Source organism: Pelobates fuscus, chromosome 7, assembly GCF_036172605.1.
Source record: "Pelobates fuscus isolate aPelFus1 chromosome 7, aPelFus1.pri, whole genome shotgun sequence".
NCBI classification, from domain to species: domain Eukaryota; kingdom Metazoa; phylum Chordata; class Amphibia; order Anura; family Pelobatidae; genus Pelobates; species Pelobates fuscus.
In genome coordinates this window covers 148135768-148151534 of record NC_086323.1, presented here as the reverse complement: position 1 = coordinate 148151534, position 15767 = coordinate 148135768, and the positions used below count along the sequence as shown (strand labels likewise).

General features: G+C 40.0%; 1 protein-coding gene across 14 annotated transcripts in view; it reads left to right on the top strand.

The window, feature by feature from the left end:
• MITF (melanocyte inducing transcription factor) overlaps window positions 1-15767 on the top strand; it is a 233306-nt gene that overhangs the window by 68110 nt on the left and 149429 nt on the right. The gene's annotated exons all lie outside the window — the stretch shown is intronic.

Genomic DNA, 15767 nt, shown 5'->3' with positions numbered 1-15767 from the left:
ACCCGCAGCACACATGATTTTGGCAGCCCGTAAATGCCAAATGTGAGTTCTGTGCAAAAAATAACTCAGTTTTGTAGCACACACTGCACGCTGGTGACAGACGTTCTCTGCTTCTCCCCTCTCTACCTCCTTTATTGCTGCCCTCCTGTCTCCCTTTCCCCTCCATTTCATTTTTTTCAGGGTCCATTCCTCCCTCAGCTCACTCCCTCTACCCCTCCCATCTATGAGAAGCCTTTGCTTGGACGTAGCGATGGCAGGCGTGTTGTCAGGACAGGGCGTGCTGAGCTGCCCCTGGATCTTTGTCCTGCGCTGTAATTCAGGGGAGTTAAACTTTTTTTTTTTAAAACAATTATTAGTGTTTAGTAGGGGGACCTAAAGAATAATGCCCAATAGGCTATTATTATTTGTTTTTGTTTTAAAGTCACAATAGCACCATTTTGCATAGTTCTTATTTTGAAGTAATGTTTATATTGATACTGCTGAATAAGTATTACAGTTAAATTAACTAAAAGAGCACTCTGTTCCAGCCTGCTCTTCCAGCAAATGTTTTGATTAGTGATTTCAATTCTACCCGTTCTCGGATAATTTTAATTGGCTGAGAGTGTCTGCTGATGCTCTCAGCCATTGAATTGCATCGAAATAGGGATGAATTTCATATATCTGCTGTGTAAGAGGAACTTTCACTTTAGGTATATCACATGAGATATCCGATCAGAGGTTCCTGCAGACCAAGATAAATGTCAAACCATTCAAAAGCAGCACCAGTTGATGTCTAGCATAGTAATCACTACAGTGTACTGTAGTGATTATGGTGCACAGCCAGACCCTTTAAAGGCTAAATGCTGTACCAATGGAATAATGCCACCAGATGCCACTGAAAACTGCTTGATGCAAACTGACCTGAAGATGTAGGAAGTACTTTTGTTATGTTTTTTATTTTTTACGTGTTACTTCATGACACCCCTAAAAATATGAATACAAAGTGATATTTATTTGAAATAGCAGTGTACCAATGGATATTGGAAGAGTATTGGTGCAAGTTTAATTTTTGTTCTAAAAACTTTCTAGCCCAATAGAGATCCTGTGAGTACGGAGTCCTCTGGTCCTAATAACGATAGGTCCAGCACACCATTCCACCCTTCTTCACCCAAGCCCTAAGGTGCCAAAGAATGTTCAGTCACATTGCCACAGTTTTAAGATAACTCGCTTGTGTAGCCAAAGCCCTCAATCATCTACTCATTCATAAATAATGTCCAGTCCCTTTCAAATAAATCTTCCGCTGCTTACCCATCCTCCCTTTAGTAATTATCTAATTTATGTAAAAATATTAAAGAATGCTGTGAATAATTAGCAATTTCCCTTTTGATGTTATGATAATAATAATAATAATAATAATAGTAATAAAAAATGTAAAATGTAACCCTGACTGCCCAGCTCTATAGCTGAAGTGTCTAAAAGTAAAGATAAAGCTAGGTAGGGATGTTGCTTTTTTACAGTGATAGTTTTGAACACTGTTCTTTAGTGCAGTTATTGTAGACATAGGAGGACATTTGTGATATGCATTCAGTAGTATTAGAAGAGAACATAAATGTTCCCACAGAGTGTGTACACCCAGTAACCCATCATTTGGAGAATGTTATACTGTTTAGCAATGGTGTGGCTTATACAGGGAGTGTTTCTTTTTAAAAAACAAAAAACAAAACTTAATTTAGTGTTGGGTAACATTTATCCAGATAGTCTGACAACATATCAATTTGCTTTATATTTTAGCTGGCTTGATGCAGACTTTCTGTTGGGACAATTAATATGTCTAAGCTAAGATAAAGACTATGTTTATCTGCATATTAGGGATAATAATATCAGCCGTGTTCTGGCTCTCAAACGTTAGTAAGAGCTCTAGACTTCCTTCTTATTGTAGAGGGGAATCCTCTAAAAGTAAAAGTAGCTTCATAGTGTCTGTGTCTATAAATGTCTTGCAAGGCAAGTTGTCCCCTCAGTCTAGGAGTTCACCCTTTAGTGTACAAGATATTAGCAGAGCATGAAGTATCTTCAACATCTTTGAGAAGCAAAATTTACCACTTTACCATCAGTTAAGTTAATTTGGAGTTGGAGCATGACATTTGCCATATCTATCAAGTTGCAGAACCTGAAAGCTGAATATGTAACGTTCACTAGGGAACCTAAACACGAAGACAGGACACAACAGAGAGAATTGCAATACCGGTCCATAGAATGGATCACGCTATGCAAAAGGGATAGTCAAAGTAAGCCAAGGTCAAGGGAATACAGAAAGATGGAGTAACGTATAGACAAGCCGAGGTCTGGGATAGAGAGGACAGAATACTCGTAAGACAAGCCAGAGATCGGTAACCAGAAAATCCAAATACAGAGTAAGGCTCAATGGTAAACCAAAGACCACAACAGGGCACTGAGATAAGATGGATGTTAGCTTATATACACACAGGGTGTGTCTGGCTAACCTCCAATTAGTGTTAATCACAACACATGGGAGATGTTTCTTCCTTCCCTTGTGGTCTCTGAGGTCATCACTGTGTGCCGGGTCACATGACCGAGTCGGCACACATATAAGGATGCCACACACAGCAGACAGGGACCAGATGACGCCACTCGCAGTGATGGGGTAAGCAAGGTTGACGCGAGCGGCGCGGGGGCATGGGACCTGACAGAATAAAAGTCAGTGATACTATTTTGTTTGTTTGCAAATAATTTATCTTTAAAAAGAATGGATTTACATTATATTCAAGGCCTTCAAGCTTGGCATAATATGTAAATGTTTATGTATCCTACAATTCTCTCTTCCAAATAATTTTTATTGAATTTTAAAATATGTAACAATTTACAGAAATAAAAAAATGTTTAGTGAAATAGATTACAATATGGGATAAATAACAATAATAATATATACATCCATAATATGTAGAAAGAATAACAATATATATATATATATATATACCAATATTATACATATATTTTTAGTTAAAACATAAAAGCTGATATGAATACACACATATACGTATAGAAGATACCAATAAAATAAGAATAATAATAACCATAACTAAAAACAAATAAGATAAAAACAAATACAGGTTGATCGGCCGGGGGACATCACCAGATATATTTTTTTACTATGTCCTCTTCCCACATTGCCAATTCATGATGCAAATTAATATTTTAATGCCTAAAAATCATTTCACATCTTTTGTTTTTTATTTTCTATTGTTACATTGAAAACGTCTTTAATGAATGGGATATTTCATGAATTCCATTATTTCGGTATTAAAGAATTAGCTGCAATCAATAAATAAATATATATATTTAAATAACTGTGTTTATTTTCTATTGTTACATTGAAAACTTCTTTAATGAATTGGATATTTCATGAATTCCAATATTTCGGTATTAAAGAATTAGCTGCAATCAATAAATAAATTATTAGTAGAATCGATTTTTTTTGGATAAATTTGGGGGAGATATTTTGAATAGGCAAATTTCAGGGGTTAGATCCCATGATTCTCTGCATGGACATGTGAACATCCATGTTGCATCAATGTAAAGAAGATACTTGCGTATATATAGTCTTGGATCATATTGTCAAGTGGTGCTATTTGAAAATTTAAAAGAGCTATGTGTAACCCCCTCCATATCTCATCCCACTGAAAATATATGTCGCTTTCCAAACAAACAGTGTTGCTGTTCATTCTTAAAAACTTGTCTGCAGAATATCCCAGTTGATTTCAAAACAAAAATGTGATCCAATTTGTGTGTTGGCATGTTAGTACAATTATCTTTATCTATTTCTAGTATTTGTTATTTTGTTTAATGCTGTTTCATATTGGGACATTTATATTTTGCAAATGATGACTGATTGTGGGTCCTTGACACTTTTGCAAAGTTAAAAATAACTAAGTTTCATTCTCAAGCTGTGAGTCACAAACATTCCTGATTAATTATTTTTTTGCAAGATGACTAGGGCATCGGACAAGCAAAGCAAGTACAGAGCTATTTCATTTAACATTTTTAAATTTTTACACCTCAATTTGCTTTCTCCACACATTTGGAGCTAATTATTCTACCGATTACGTCATACCTCTCAACATTTCCAGTGATCTTAGAGGGACAGTTTTATTTTTTGATGGTGTAACTAGAGGTGTGGTTATTACAAAACTTTTTATGACCTACTGATAACCACTTGTGTGACTGGAAATGTAATTTAGAACAAGCCCACAGTGTTATCATTTATGCAGACTAATATCTGAAGACGTGTATAATCCTTATAAGACAAATAACTGTGTTTATTTCTGTGAAACTCTGGTATACATATATACACACACACACACACCAAAATGTTGGAGTTTTAAAGAAGAGAGACATTAGAAATGTGGGCCAGATGAATATGGGCTCATAAAAGGGAATTAAAAACAATAAAAAAGGCTGTGCCACAATCAGTAATTGTCAGGGTACCTGAGGTCTCTACCTCTAAAAGAGGTAGAGACTTAGTAGTTTATCCATCCAAACGAGCTGTTTCCTTCGTTCCTCGCGGTTCATCCAGTCACTTAAACACCGACCGCGAGGAATCCACGTCCTTTTCTAGCGGGACGCTCAATACGTGACGTCATGACGCTATCACGAGCGACCTGCCACTCAAGTGTCCGATATCCAATCGGTACTTGTCAGAGGCGTGTCTACCATCCGGAGCCAGGGTATTTAAGCTTACTTCTCTCTTCAGCTCATTGCCCTGTCGTGGTTCTAGCTTGTCTAGTCACTCAGTGCTCTGGTATTCTAGTTTACTCTATTGGTTTTGACTCGGCTTGTTGTACTACCCTGCTTATCTCTGTTATCCCTTGACCCGGCTTGTCTCTCGCTTATCTGTCTTCTCGTTCCCCCGACCTCGGCTTGTCTCTGACTATTCTCTATTACTCTCGGTACGTTAGTCCGGCCATTCTAAGGCCCGGTATACGTACCTTTCCACTCTTTGTACCCTGCGTGTTGGATCCCTGTCCCGATCCTGACATTACGACAGGGCCAATGGATCCTGCAGGTACAAACAGTCAGCTTGGTTCTTCTGATCCCAGGTTTGACGCCATGGAGCATAGGATGGATCAGATGGCTCTAGCACTACAGGCACTTTTGTCTCGTGCTAGTAACCCACCTGAGGAGACACATACTCCTTCTATTTCTCCTGCAGTCTCAGGTCTAGAGGTAGCCACTGTAGGTGCTTCTTCCCGTATTACCCCACCAGTACGCTATGGCGGGTCACTGGAGAAGTGTCGTGGCTTTCTGAACCAGATTAGCATCCATTTCGAATTACAACCCCGCTCTTATCCTACAGATAGAGCGAAGGTTGGATTTGTTATTACTTTACTCATTGAGAAAGCTCTGAGATGGGCCAATCCTTTATGGGAGAATGATAATCCACTAGTCTATAATTATAATGCCTTTGTAGCTGCGTTTAGAAGAACTTTTGACCCTCCTGGTAGAAAGGTCAATGCAGCTAGATTACTGTTGCGCCTTAGACAGGACAATCGAACACTTGTGGATTATGCACTAGAGTTCAGGTCCTTGGCGGCAGAAGTTAAGTGGAACGAACAGGCTTATATAGATGTGTTTCTGAATGGGTTATCAGATGTAATTCTTGACGAGGTCGCTACTAGAGAACTCCCTGAGAATTTGGAGGATTTAATTTCTTTTATATCTCGTATTGATGAACGCCTAAGAGAGAGGCAGAACACTCGAGATAGGACCCGTAGACCCTCCTTTAAACTAGCGCCTACCTTTCAAAATTCTGAGTTCGAGGACTTACGTATTTCTGAACCTATGCAGATAGGCAGTACTCATCTCACAGAGAGGGAGAGACAGTACAGGAGAAGGGAGGGTTTATGTATGTATTGTGGAGTCAGAGGTCATTTACGCCTAAATTGTCCTAATCGTTCGGGAAACGCTCGCACCTAAGTTTCTCTAGAGGACAGGCCTTGGGTGTTTCTACTTTGTCCTCTATTCACAACTACAAAGAGCTCAGGCTTCTGTTACCCGTTTCTTTAAAGTGGGAAAAGGGAGTAGTAAAGACTATGGCACTAATCGATTCTGGAGCTGCTGAGAGCTTTATAGATCAGGGTTTTGCTGCCAAGCATGCTATTCCATCCCAGTTAAAAGAGACACCACTGGCTGTTGAGGCCATCGATGGTAGACCGTTACTTGAGCCTGTTATTTTCCGTGAGACCATACCGATTAACTTAACTGTTGGCATCTTACATAGAGAGGACATATCCTTACTGCTCATTTCTTCTCCGTCTATTCCCATAGTCCTGGGGTACTCCTGGTTGAGGAGACATAACCCTATTATTAATTGGGAGTCAGGGGAGATAGTTTCATGGGGACAGAATTGTCAAGAGAAATGCTTGCGGAAGGTCTCACCTCTCTGCTTAGCCAACACCTCGGCTAACTCTGACAATCCTACAGAGACACAAATTCCGCCTCAGTATCTAGATTTAAAGGAAGTATTTGACAAAAAGAAAGCCGATACCTTACCCCCACACAGGCCCTTTGATTGCAAAATTAACCTACTCCCTGGTACCATGCCGCCCAGAGGTCATGTATACCCGTTATCTACGAAAGAGAACTCAGTTCTAGAGGAGTATATTCACGAAAATTTAGACAAAGGATTCATTAGGAGGTCCTCCTCTCCTGCCGGGGCTGGATTTTTTTTTGTTAAAAAGAAGGATGGTTCTTTAAGACCTTGTATTGATTATCGAGGCCTAAATAAGATAACCATTAAAAATGCCTACCCGATTCCCTTGATCACCGAACTCTTCGATCGTTTGAAGGGCTCTACAATTTTCACCAAGTTAGATCTCAGAGGGGCATATAACTTGGTGAGAATCCAGCAGGGACATGAGTGGATGACGGCATTCAATACTCGATATGGCCACTATGAATATACAGTTATGCCTTTTGGGTTATGCAATGCACCAGCTGTATTCCAGGATCTGATAAATGAGGTTCTTAGGGAATTTCAGCAAGATTGCGTCATTGTATACCTAGATGATATACTCATACATTCTAGTGAGATTGAGACTCATCACAAGCAAGTCAGGAAGGTTTTGCACAAGCTTCTCCAGCATGGCTTGTACTGCAAGTTGGAGAAATGTAGTTTTGATCAAACCCAGGTAACCTTTCTCGGCTATGTGATCTCTGGGGAGGGATTTAAGATGGATCCGGATAAGCTCCAGTCCATTCTAGAGTGGCCTTTACCCAAAGGTCTTAAAGCCGTACAGAGATTTATTGGTTTTTCTAATTATTATAGGCGCTTTATTAAGGGTTATTCTTCAATTATCGCGCCTATCACCAATATGACCAAACAGGGGGCTGATACTAAGAATTGGACTACTGAAGCTCTTCTTGCGTTCAAAACTCTCAAGGAGCTTTTCGCTTCCGCTCCAATTTTTGTTCACCCTGATACTTCCCTTCCTTTCCTACTTGAGGTAGACGCATCAGAGACTGGTTTAGGTGCTGTCCTATCTCAAAGGTTGGGTGTTGATAAACCATTACATCCATGTGGATTTTTCTCTAAAAAATTGTCTGGTACAGAGAGCAGATATGACATTGGTGACAGAGAATTACTAGCGGTTATCAAGGCTTTGAAAGAGTGGAGACATTTATTGGAAGGTACATTACATCCTGTTACCATTCTAACGGACCACAAAAATTTGTCTTATATCGGAGAGGCCAAGCGTTTGTCCTCCAGGCAGGCACGTTGGTCGTTATTTCTTACCCATTTCAATTACGTTCTGACTTACAGACCTGGGTCAAAAAATTCTAAAGCCGATGCGCTATCTCGCCAATATGAGCCTTCTGCTACAGTTGAACCACTTTTGTCCTCCATTGTACCCAAATGCAATATTATTGCTAATACCAGTCTCAAAATCCATTCTCCGCTACTTGACCAGATCTTGAAGTCACAACATCTGGCACCCGGAGACACTCCTGAGGGAAGAAACTTTGTCCCTCCTGAACTCCAACTGGAGCTCTTACAATGTTTTCACGAAAGTAAAGTAGCTGGCCATCCTGGTATTCGCAAGACATACTCTCTGATATCCAAGGATTTCTGGTGGTCTTCACTACGAAAAGATATTGAGGAGTTCGTCGCAGCTTGTGAGACTTGTGCCAAGACTAAACAACCTCATACATCTCCTTGTGGTCTGTTACACCCCTTGGACATTCCTGAGAAACCTTGGTCCTGTTTGTCCATAGACTTTATCGTAGATTTGCCTGCTTCCAAGAGACAGACTGTTATTCTCACGGTGGTGGATAGATTTACTAAGATGGCCCATTTCGTGCCATTACCTAAACTTCCGACTTCTCCTGAATTGGCAGAGATTTTTGCGAGAGAGGTTTTTCGCCTACATGGGATTCCTTCGGAGATTGTTTCTGATAGAGGTTCTCAATTTGTCTCACGTTTCTGGAGATCCTTTTGTTCTCAAATGGGAATCAAGTTGAACTTCTCCTCTGCCTATCACCCTCAGTCTAACGGAGCTGCTGAACGTACCAATCAAAAGATCGAGCAGTATCTACGTTGCTTTGTTTCCGAACACCAGGACGATTGGGTCGGTTTGATTCCTTGGGCGGAGTTCGCACACAATAACCTTGTTTGTGATTCAACTCGCTCTAGCCCTTTCTTCATGAACTATGGCTTTCATCCTTCAATTTTTCCTTCGGTCTCCTCTTCTCAGGGGATACCGTCGGTGGATGATCATGTCGCCAACCTGAAGAAATTATGGGATCAGACTCGGCAAATTCTGTTACATAATTCCTCGTTATTCAAGAAACACGCTGACAAGCATAGAAGAGCGGCTCCTGTCTTTGTTCCTGGGGATAGGGTGTGGTTGAGTACTAAGAATATTCGCCTAAAAGTTCCATCTATGAAATTTGCTCCTCGCTACATAGGTCCTTACAGGGTTCTCACTCGTATCAACCCGGTTGCGTATCGCCTTGCTCTGCCACCTGCCTTACGCATTCCTAACTCTTTTCATGTCTCCTTGTTGAAACCTCTTATTTGCAACAAATTCTCCTCTAAGGTTTCCTCACCTCGTCCTGTTCAGGTGGAGGGTCGGGAGGAGTACGAGGTCAGCTCCATCATTGATTCCAGAATTTCAAGGGGAAAATTGCAATATCTGGTCAACTGGAGGGGATATGGTCCTGAGGAGAGGAGTTGGGTACCTCAGGAGGACGTTCATGCTTCTCGCCTTCGCAGAGCATTTCACCTCCGCTTCCCATCTCGTCCCGGTTCCTTCCGCCCGGTGGGCGTATCTGAGAGGGGGGGTACTGTCAGGGTACCTGAGGTCTCTACCTCTAAAAGAGGTAGAGACTTAGTAGCTTATCCATCCAAACGAGCTGTTTCCTTCGTTCCTCGCGGTTCATCCAGTCACTTAAACACCGACCGCGAGGAATCCACGTCCTTTTCTAGCGGGACGCTCAATACGTGACGTCATGACGCTATCACGAGCGACCTGCCACTCAAGTGTCCGATATCCAATCGGTACTTGTCAGAGGCGTGTCTACCATCCGGAGCCAGGGTATTTAAGCTTACTTCTCTCTTCAGCTCATTGCCCTGTCGTGGTTCTAGCTTGTCTAGTCACTCAGTGCTCTGGTATTCTAGTTTACTCTATTGGTTTTGACTCGGCTTGTTGTACTACCCTGCTTATCTCTGTTATCCCTTGACCCGGCTTGTCTCTTGCTTATCTGTCTTCTCGTTCCCCCGACCTCGGCTTGTCTCTGACTATTCTCTATTACTCTCGGTACGTTAGTCCGGCCATTCTAAGGCCCGGTATACGTACCTTTCCACTCTTTGTACCCTGCGTGTTGGATCCCTGTCCCGATCCTGACAGTAATAAAAAGTCAGATTAAAAGGAACAAGTCCAACTATTTTATCCTTACAAATAGTCTTTGGTGGTGAGGTCTTCTACTGCTGTAGTGGATCCACTTTATATAAAAGATAAAAAGAGAGAGAAGGACAACCAATGGTGCAGTATGCAAAATTCAAATGTAGACGTAAAGGAGTAATAGTATAAAACTCACATTTACCAGAGCTAATATCCAGCTCTGGGGTGAAGCGCATACAGCGGTTTAATCCCCGCTTATGGGATATAAATGGATTCCTCTCCGTCACTGGTGTCCAGTTCTCAGGATAAAAGAGACAACCGATAGTGCTCACTGTATAGTAAAATTTATAAAATAATAAAAGAATGTACTGTTTTTATGATGAAAAAAATGGTTGAATCTCACCACAGATTGTGCATACTGTAGATGTGGACCGTGGAATTAAATCTATTCACTTGCAGTCAGTTGTCCAATTGACTGTTAGAAGAGAGAGGTGTTCAAAAGATTATCCCTTTATCAAGTGAAGCAGTAATTGGAAGCAATCCTCATATGATCTGGTCTGCAATTGTGGTCACTCATCTCACTTGTCTTTTGTGTGACTGGGCTGCGCGCTCGGGACGGAAATGCCCCTTCGAAGGCCCCCTTTATTATCAAATAAGGATCATCTTATATGATTTGCTTCCACTATTCTTTACTACAATTTACTCTTTGCATGCTACACATCATAACATATCATGTGTATTAAAGGATCGCTATAGGATCAGGAACCCAAACATGTATTCCTGACCCTATAGTGCTATACCCACCATTAAGGTGGCTTGCCCCCCTATAAAAGTGTAAAACTCACCTTATTTCTTATTTCTGCAGGTGCTGGCTCTGCCCTCTTTGTGACATCATCACAATGGTAGATTTTAATCCACGGGAAAGCATTGGATTGGTTAAAATCGGCACGTGGGGCGGGGCCAAATGCCATTTTGGCCAATCAGGAACTCCTCATAGAGATGCATTGAATAAATGCATCTCTATGAGGAAAATTCAGCATCTCCATGCAGAGCACGGGGATGCTGAACGGCTGCTTATTGTACAACACTGAGCCAGGAAGCCCCTCCAGTGGCCATTTAAGGAGTGGCCACTTGGAAGTGTCCCTAGGGGCAATGTAAACACTGCCTTTTCTCTGAAAGGGCAGTGTTTACATGCAAATGCCTGAAGGGAGCCATTATACTCACCAGCACAACTACATTAAGCTGTAGGTGTTCTGGTGACTATAGTATCCCTTTAACATGTTTAATGTTTACATGTTGCTGATAAACTGATAAGGATTGTATTTGCACTTTTATTTAGACAGGATCTCATATAATATCATATAATATCATATAATATTCACAAGCATGTACTTTGATTTTTTTTTTTTTACACCATTTTTCCATATTTATAATCTGTTCTACAACTGGGATTTGAGTCAAAAGATTGGAAGTTGAATTATAAAAGAGGAGGTCAATTAGATGCGTGACATATCTGTCTCTTGTATAAATAGCTCAATTGCAGGTAGATTGAGATCTATTGAAAAAAAGCTTAAAATAGCTGAAAACTGCTTATATGGCTTTAACACATTTTGAGTGCAGTGACAAATAGAGTTTCTAATTGTATTAAGGTCACCAAAGTGGAGAACATCTTCAGAACCTAGACTAATGCACACGCTTGATAATTATTATTAACATTTATATTTCGCCAACATTTTCAGCAATGCTTCATAATTATACCTTTTAGTTGCATACATTGTTATTAGTAAGTCACCTAAACATTTTGAGCACAGCCCTGTCCCTGGCCAAACCCCAGTCACACCCCTAAGATGGAAGTGTCCCTCTTTGTCCATTTCAAAGGTTTGGAGATATGAAATATTTACAAGTGATGCTAATTAGTCTGATTTGCAATTAGTGTTTAGTTATGAAGTTATTATGAACATTTTTTATTATGGGATATGTTACCTTTTGCTCTATGTATTTTGCCATCCATTTAGAAAATAACACTACAATATGAAATTGATGTTATATACCGGTAACTACTCGTAACAATGAACATGTTTATTTACCAACTTTTTTTCCTTTCTTTTGTCCTTTTTCAATATTTTTTGTTCTCTCTCGTTCTTTTCTTTTTCCGATACATCTATCCCATCTGTGTTGTAGCTTTCTTTTGCATTTCTATTTTTTTTTGGGGGGGGGGGCTTATCTCCCCTCTGTCCATTTTCTAGTTAATCTTCCCTCTGTCCCTTACCCTTTCTGAATTGAATCTTCTGTCTTTTAGTGACTCATATATGACTTTGCATTCTTCTTATAGACCTATGTCCACCTTACAGACTTTAGCTCGTGTATATAATTTCCTTGAACTTTCTAGAAATCTTAGGCTCTCCTGCCCAGTGCACCGTGTATTTTATACTCTACATCCTTATTTAGCAGTTTGATTTGTCTTGTGTAGTCAAAGATACATTATTCAATGTTTCATACAAGTATTTTATGGACAGAAAAGGTAATTTGTTTAATAATATTTTCGGGAACCAAACACTCTTGATCATTGAAGAGTTCCCTAATTTTGTAATTGCGGGTGCCAAAAAGGGCTGACTTACGGACAAGCAACTGACTATGGCTGTCCTTAATTTTACTTGTTTGAATTATTCCAATTTTGTTTAAAAAAACTAAACAAAAACATTTTTTCAAATGGTTTGTCTACAGAAGTCACCATTAAAGTCTATGTGATTGTTTGTTGATAAATCATATGAATTTTCCCCCCCTAACATAATAGAATAATATCTGATTCTGATTCAAATGAATGAAAGCCAGACCTATATTTTCTAAATATCTTGGGGATTTTTATTTCTGTTAATAATGTCCTTTGGGGAAGAAAAGGTCCATTGTCAGATTTAGAGGAAATCAAAGAAAATTATTGTATGGGATCCCACCAAATTTGTATAATGTTAGGGATATTCTGTAAACTGTATAGATTAGAAGTTTTGGCTGGCAAGGTTATATATTGAACAACTTGGAGGTTTGTACCTACGGAAACCTACAGTGATGTGATGTGTGTATACTGGGAAAAGAAAAAAGAGGGGGGGGCGAGAAAAAGAAGGGCTCCCTAATGTCTTGTATGTTGGTGCTCTTGCAAAGTAATCAACTGACATCTGTCTTTATTAAGCCATAATTTTGCAAGATATCACCAATTAAAGGTCTACCATAAAAGGGAGACACATAAATTCCCATAGATATACTAGGGCAGTGAAAAATGAAAAAAAGGTTTTTGCCACAACATTGCAATCAATTGTGCAAGTCGAGTAACCGCTTGGTATGAGTAATGTACAGGGGGAGGAGTGGATAAGAGGACTGTAAGTGAGCTCCTCTAATATCTTAGAGAGGACAAGCTATATGCTAGTTCCTAATCTCCTCCCAACACCTTCAAGGGTGTTCTAATCTGTAACTCAACCTGCAGAGATAAAGTTACCCCTTATTGCCAGAAGGAGGTATAAATCAGGGGACTGAAAAGAAGCTCTTCCACTGTCTTTAAAAAGAGAAGGCTATGTGCTAGTCCCTAGTATCCTCCAAACACCTTCAAGGGTGTTCTAGTCTGCAACTTTAATCTATACAGAGACCAATTACTGCCTAGTATATCGTCACATTGAGTGTAGGAACGGCACTGTACAAAGTAAAATAAATGATTAACCTATGAGGGTCTAAATACCCATCGTGAGAGAGGTGTCCCTTAAGTGAAGAAAACAAGTGCTGTGGAAAAGAGTGACGAGCTGACGCCCGGCGTGCGTTTCGGTGTATGGCAACACCTTCGTCAGGGGCTGAGAAAGCCTCGCCGAAAAGCCGGGACTTTTAAACCACACTGTGGCCAATCAGATGTAGGGATACCTCCCGCGTCACACAATCACGTGTCCGGGATGCCTAGACGTCATTGATGACGTATCGCCCCTTGTCACTTAACCGTGGCGAGAGGGGCGAATTGGTTGGTTAACTTGTCAATGTCCTGGCGTCACTGATGACGCATCGCCCCGCATGACTGCCCGTGAATATACGGAACAAGTCAGATTGGATGGCAAGCGTCATTTACTTGACGAATCAGGCTTAAAATTCGCCGATCACGGGCTGGTGGACATCTGTGAGTGAGACACATGAGTCATGATGTGTTGAACATTACTATTCTTAGAAACTATTGATTCATCTAATGTCTATTGGAGTTATCACTTCCAGTAGGGAGGTAGATAGCTGTATGTATATAAAAATAAAATCTTTTATAGTGACTATACAGTGTACTGTTTTCCTTCCTCTACTTTAATAGCTCCAAAAAATTAGGAGCTAATGATTAAACATTGTGGAACAGAAGAGTGTGACCCTGCAGTAAATCCTTAAATATTGGCATTATTTGGAAGATGCCTGGACTGTGTAAAGATTGATAAGGGTCATATTCAGTGTTTAATAATGATAATAATAAGTAGATAATGTTCAAGAATACTATTGCATCAAATGACTTCTAGGGGATTGGCCCAGGGTTTAAATTATGTGACGAATGTAAGTGGTTAACTAAGTTATTTACAGTGAATTTATTTACAGTGCTGGTTAAAAGTTACAAGTTGTTATCGTTATTATGTAGAGATCATGTGATGAAGGGAGTATAAGTGAATCCTTCCTTCAGTCCATTAGGAGACAGAGTTTTCAACCGATAAATCCAATAGCATTCCCTTTTCCTGAAATGTTGGTCCCAATTACCCTTCCTTTGGTCCTGTCTAATAAGTTCAATGCCCTGAAATTTCAGAACTGTGGGGTCTCCGCTATGTACATTTTTGACATGTCTTGAGATTGGGGTTTCTATATGTCTTGTAGTTTTAGCAGAATTAATGTGCTCAAGAATTCTTCTTCTGAAGGGGCGGAAGGTTTTTCCCACGTACAACATATGGCATTGACAGGTGATCAGGTAGACCAAGCCTTTTGAGCTACAATTGAAAAAGGAACGTGTGTCAAAATGCTGGTTTTTGCTACAGAATACAGATATTCTGTAAACTGAGGATCAAGCTGAGAGTGATAAAAATATGCCAGTTTACATTTTCATTTTAATTACACATTTTCTTTGTATCTCATCTTTAAAGGGGAAACAAATCCCAATATCTGCATTTAATCTAACATGCAGAAAGTCAAACAGTTAGTCTAGCTTTCACCAGTATGTTCCGCTCATACATTTTTAATACTGTTTCATCTTTTGACGTGCTTGACCAGTGGATCAGATTGAATGTTAATGGGAATTAAAAAGTGTTCCAAGGCTAAAAATCTCATGATGACATGAAAGAAAGTCCTGTACTACTGTATCAAAGCTAATTTGCTCATATTTGGTTTTTCTTTTTCCTGTTGAAAGAAGTAACATATTCGACATCTGTTACAGAGGCCAGCTTTTATTTTATTTTTTTAACCTTGAAGGATTTTCAAACATATAATGCAGATTTATCACAGCACAGGCTCCTGACTTCATTCTGAAACATAGCATTAACATTTCCTGCAAGTTAGTATGTTATTCGCACGTAATCATTTCTTTCCTTCAGAGGCCAGCTCTCTGCATTAACTTTGCTACTCAGTAATGGGTGTTAGAGGAAGTTATTTTCTTTTCCAAATTATTTATTAAAACAACAAGACAAGCACCATAAGCACTACAGTGATCCTGGCGCCACCTGATGTTAACTAGTCAAACCATGTTAGTATGCTTTGCCAACTTACCTTGGTCCCCTGGGCACCTACTTCACATTCTGTCTTTGCCTGCAGGAGAAGCTGGATGTCTTTCTAGAGTAAAGGGCTATGCCTGACGTAGGGCTGTGCTCATTGGTTGAGAGTGCTCAG